Genomic DNA, 5976 nt, shown 5'->3' with positions numbered 1-5976 from the left:
TGTGGTGGCATGACAGCTTTGAATAAGTTATATTTTGTATATTATGAGTGTGACCTGCCAAAAAGTCTGATGACACTTGTCTGCATTCCCTCTTTGTATTTATTTTTGGAGACGTTATACCTTTATTTTCGTTACATTGCTTTTTTAAAGGTAACGTGAGATGCCATTGAGGGAATATCCTTTTTTTAATGTATAACACTGTATAATCTTATATAGTAGTGAGTAAGGAATATTGATTACTGTGCCAATGGCAGTGGAAAGGAAAAAGGGAGGAAGTCGCGAACTCTATGTTATGCGATGTTGATGTTAAACCTTGTAAGTTCTTATAACTGAACGTCCGTAACATACAATACCTAGTAGCTAGGTACTGGAACTGAAAATATTGGAATGTCTTTAACACCTTCCTGTTCAAAGTTCCAAGGTATTGATGTTTAGTTTTTTTATACTGTAAAAGGGATTCTAAATTCCACTCTTACCATAGAACAGAATCTGCTGTAAAATCTATTGTGACTAATGCAGTTTTGTATGTACAGTTCTATTCTGGAAGTTTCTAGAAATAAAGTTGTTCTGAATTAATATTGGTCACAGAAAAAGAAGAAAGAAGAAGCAGTCAAGGAAGAATCAAGGTCACAAGCTTCAAGCTGTTCCAATCAAGCAAGTACTTCTGGGAGCAACTCCTGGGAGGAGTTAGGGTCTTAATTCCTCTATGCAATTAAACCTTCTTTTTTTGAACTGTTACACCTTTGTCTGTGAGTCTCCCACTGTGTTCTGGCCAAGTACAGGGCACCTAATATAGTTGACTTGGGGAACAGAACAGTATTTGATTATTGTAGTTTATCTATCTGTCTATCTGTCTATCTGTCCGTCTGTCCGTCTGTCTGTCTGTCTGTCTGTCTGTCTGTCTGTCTGTTCCGCCCTATCTCCGCGGGGCTCATGGTGGGTCACAACACACAGTTTAAAATGTAAACATTAAAATACATATAACAATAAAATATATAGTACTATTTGTACTAAACCGACTTTGCACAGGTGCTAAAAATACAATTAATGTTGCTATTGTGCTAAAACCAACACAGTAGTTGTTAAAAGCAGATGGCGAGAAGAACTTCCCCCTAAACTCCCTCTACCCCTTCCCCCTACCCCTTCCTCCCATCCCCCCCTCTCCCTTCCCCTGGAGGTAAAAAGAAGATGATATCACTTCCTTTGAAGCCGCCTGGCTGGCTGGAAAGAATCAACTGTTTAATTACAACATAAAGTAGGATCTAAAAGTGTCACACTGTCATTGTCAGTTAGTCATGATCATCATATTAATATTTCCTGGGAAATAAAATGTGTAGCCTCAAGATTTTTTAAAGGATATAACAGTAAACTTACAATTTTATTTTCCTAAAAATTCCTGCTTATTCCACAAATGTTTACAAAGTTCAGTTATGGCAATTTTTTCCACAGTGTTAATTTTAACATTTATGCCCCCCCCCCTGCAATTACTATAGTGTTTAACAATAACACCTTATGTCCACCCTTTAGAGGAGGAATTGTGAATTGCGGAACTTGAAACACCCATCCTCCTCCTCGACTTTACTCAACTTTAAAACACCCTTCCATCTTCCTCTCATCGTGAGGATGGGGGATTGGGAAGGGGGGGGGGATCACAAGTGAAATAGCTGAGGGCCTCTTTTCATCTAAATCCAGCCCTTTGCATCCTGGCTCTCATATCAATCAAGCTAGTTTGGTTCTAGTGTATTATTGCAACTGAATATGAAAAGAAAAATAGTAATGCTGGATTTTCCTTATAGCAGTTACAGTGGCATTTTAAAAACAGGGCAGCCATGTTAGACCAGCATAATAAAATTAACAGGGACTGTTAAAATGTGTTTGAATCAGATGAGGCTCACAATATAGTGTGTGAGCATCCAAGTTAACAGAACTGTGTCTCATATTCTTGTTTTATATGTAAGAAAATCCACATCTTTTGATCCTCTGAAAATTTGAATTGGCTATGATGTCTATATTTTAAATACTGGAAACAATAGATTTGTATACAAATTATAATTTAAATACATGTTTTTTAATTAAAATATGTTTAATTTTTTTTAAAAAATAAAAATTAAAACAACTCTGCAAGTCACCTTATGGTTTAGAAATTTATTTAAACCTTCAGTTATATCACTGCTTGACTTTGATGTATGAAGAGTGTCCTTTTTGTGTGTTTCAAATGGCTTGTTTCATCCTTTAGATCAGGGGTCTGCAACCTGTGGCTCTCCAGATGTTCATGGACTACAAATCCCATCAGCCCCTGCCAGCATGGCCAATTGGGGCTGATGGAATTTGTAGTCCATGAACATCTGGAGAGCCACAGGTTGCAGACCCCTGCTTTAGATGTTTACTGTTCTGGAAACAGAAGTTCTAGCTAGGAGAAAGGACGCCAGAGGTACAGTTGGGAAGGGAACAGTTATGAGCAAGTGAATAGTGAAACACCGAGGGCTTCTCTGCCTTCAGTTTTCCCTCCCAGAGTTCTTTTATGGTGAAGATACAGGTGCTGATCATTTGCATTAACAGGCTGTTAGGTAATGATGTATCCTTTCAGCCATTCCTTTTTCATTAGTAAATGGAGACCATAATTCAGAGGGAAAGCATTTATTCTAGAACTATGACAGCAACGATGAGCGTGTTCCAGAAGGGACCAATTGAGAAGTCTTTAGCAAAGATGTATTCCTTGGCAAGTTTCCGAATGACAGGTGGTAGAAAACCATGATAGCCTTCACCTGTGCATCTTTGAAAACTGTGCATGAAACCTCTAAGTGATGCTGACAAGTTTCAGTCCAAGATGAAGAAATAAATAGAAGTTTTGTAGAGCTTTGGTGCAAGGAGGCACAATGAGCCCGCATTTCACACCTGAAAAGTGCTGCGTAGAAATGCCACCAAAGAAAACAGATCCCCCCCCCGAGAAGTTGCACATTCGAGCCCTGAATGTTCGATATTTTCATTTCAGTATACCTATCAGCCCTGACCTGCGTGCCCCAGGTGAGCCCAATCTCATTGTATCTCAGAAACTAGGCAGGGTTGACACTGGAAAGTATTTGAATGGGAGAAAACCAAGGAAGACTTTGCAGAGGAAGTCCATGTCAAACCATGTTGTGTGTATTCCAATAGGTAACTATTCCTCTGAACATTTAAAACATGGCATTATAAGACTGGACTCAGGCTTCTCTTTCTTTTTTTGTGTTTTGTGGTGTTTAATTAATATCTGAAAATCATCACTTTGCTGCCCAGAGTTGCCATTTAGCAACGGTCAACTAGTGGGACTCAAGGGGGAGAGAGCAGAAATGGACGGTTGCACTGGCAAGCAATGGGTGCATACTTTCCAGGAGAAATATGAAAGTGCTGCCATGACTTTCAAGAAATCAGCAGAAACTCTATGGTCCATTCCACAAAGCCTAAACAAGACATCCTGGGGTTGTTGTTTTTTTTTTTAAAAAAAAGGCATCCTGGGAAGGCCCTCTGCACAGCTTTCTTCCCAAGACAATGCTGGCAGGGGCTGATGGGAATTGTAGTCCATAACATCTGGAGTGCCAAAGGTTTGCCACCACTGCTCCAGACTGAAGCTGGAAGAGAGGAGAGCCTTTCCATACAGTAAGATGACCAGGTCCTTCACAGACTTGTCATTCTTATCTGCTTCTGCCTTTTGCCTCAAAGTCTCAGTGATGGAATGATCAGGGTTGATTTCCAGGTGCTTCTTGGCAGCCATGTAGCCCACTGTAGAGTTGTCCCTAAGTGCTTGGGCCTTCATAATCCTCTCCATGTTAGCAGTCCAGCCATATGTACTGGTCACAATACAGCATGGAGAAGTCACAAATTGATTGGAGACTACAACCTTCTGTACTTTCTTTTCAAGGATATCTTTCATGATCTTGCAGAGGTTTTCAAATTTTTGTTTTCTTCTCTTCCTGTTTCTTTTGTTTTTCTTCATCTTCAACAAGCTCCAGACCCTCTTTTGTTTCTGAAACTAAGGTCTTGCCCTCAAATTCCTTTAGCTGCTGTACGCAATATTCATCTATGGGCTCAATCATGTTTATTACTTCCAAACCATGTTTACGAAGACGCTCAACAAAAGCAGAATTTGCTACTTGATCTTTGTCTATGCCAATAAAGGCTTGCTTCTTCTACTTGATCTTTGGTTTCACCTGTAATGTAATACACATGATTCTGGTTCTCCTTCATTTGTGTACAGTAGTCCTTCAGGGATACCATCTCATCCCCTGATGCAGCAATTCTGAGTTTCTTGAGATTCTGTGAGTCCTCATGTATTCCGACCTTAATGTTTTTAGAGAATTGCTCATAGAACTTCTTATAGTTTTCTTTATCCTCTGCAAGCTCAGTAAAGAGTTCCAAGCATTTCTTCACCAAGTTTTTCTGGATCACCTTTAGAATCTTGCTCTGCTGCAGCATTTAATGAGAGATATTCAGAGGTAAATCTTCTGAATCCGCTACACCCCGCATGAAGTTCAGATATTCAGGAATTAATTCTTCACAGTTATCCATTATGAACACTCTGCGCACATAATAACTTCATGTTATTCTTTTTCTTTCTGTTTTCAACCAAGTCAAAAGGTACCGCCTTGGGACGAAAAGTAGTGCTCTAAATTCCAGCTGCCCTTCCCCTGAAAAGTGTTTTACTGCCAGGTGGTCTTCCCAGTCATTGGTCAGGCTCTTGTAGAATTCTCCATAGTCCTCATTAGTAATGTCATCTGGGTTCCTAGTCCAAATCGGCTTGGTCTTGTTGAGCTCTTCCTGGTCAATGAACTTCTCCTTGATCTTCTTTTTCTTCTTCTTGTCGCCCTCTTTCTTTTCTTCTTCTTCATCAGAGACAACATCCTCAATCTCTGGCTTATCTTCTGTTTTTTCTTCCTTCTCCTCTTCTGTTTTTTTTCCCTTTTTTTCTGCATCATCATCACTCACCTCCTTATCATGTTCTTTCTCCACAAAAAGAGTTACTGGATAGTCAATAAACTGAGAATGCTTCTTGACAATTTCATGGACTCACCTTTCCTCCAAATATTCTGTCTGATCTTCTTTCAGATGCATGATAACTTTTGTCCCATGACCCAGAGGCTCCCCACTGTCCAGGTTGGCAGTGAATGAGCCCCCAGCTGAAGACTCCTGAGCATACTGTTCATCATCACTGTGCTTGGTGACCACGGTCACTTTCTCCACAACCAGATAGGCAGAGTAGAAGCCACCACTGAACTGACGAATCATGGAGCTATCTGCACCAACCTGCGAGGCTTCCATGAAGGCTTTGGTGCCAGAATTGGCAATTTTACTCAAGTTGTTCACCAGGTCTGCTTGGGTCATCCCAATACCCATGTCTATAATAGTCAGGGTACGGTCATGCTTGTTAGGAATAAGATTGCTCTTCAGATCTTTTCCAAAATCCAGTTTGCTTGGATCAGTCAGGCTCTCATATCGAATTTCATTCAAAACATCAGATGAATTAGAAATCAGCTCCCTGAGAAAGATTTCCTTGTTGGAATAGAAAGTGTTGATGATCAACGACATCAACTGGGCTATCTCTGCCTGAAAGGCAAAAGTCTCCACATCCTCCTCCATTGGTTGATCTTGTCTATGCACTTCTTCTGGCATCTTGGCAGTGGTTGGATTTCAAGCATTCACAGCAGCTACAGCCAAGGCTTGAGAGTTCCTGCAAGCTCTGCATTTGACTTGGCTGTGACTGCACGGCACTCCTTGGCTGCTTCGAAGAAAGTCCACCTTGTCTGTGCTTAGTTCCTTTGGTGTCCTCTATCTGGACCCCACTTTCTGTAACACCTTAAACGTGAGTCTGTAACACCTTAAACTTAACACCTTGTACACCTTATACAAAAGAGATATTACAGTTTCCCAGCTCTACTGGCACCTTAGACTATAACTAACTGAACAGGAGGAATACTGGGTAAGAAAAGGAGACTGTAAGGCTCT

At 40.5% G+C, this 5976-nt stretch overlaps 1 pseudogene; it reads right to left on the bottom strand.

Annotated features, from left to right (window-relative positions):
- Positions 1 to 3893: 3893 nt before the first annotated feature.
- On the bottom strand, positions 3894 to 5715 carry LOC125431895 (annotated as a pseudogene).
- Positions 5716 to 5976: the final 261 nt, after the last annotated feature.

The sequence above is a fragment of the Sphaerodactylus townsendi genome, linkage group LG04 (assembly GCF_021028975.2).
Source record: "Sphaerodactylus townsendi isolate TG3544 linkage group LG04, MPM_Stown_v2.3, whole genome shotgun sequence".
Lineage (NCBI taxonomy): Eukaryota > Metazoa > Chordata > Lepidosauria > Squamata > Sphaerodactylidae > Sphaerodactylus > Sphaerodactylus townsendi.
This window is presented reverse-complemented; position numbering and strand designations above follow the sequence as displayed.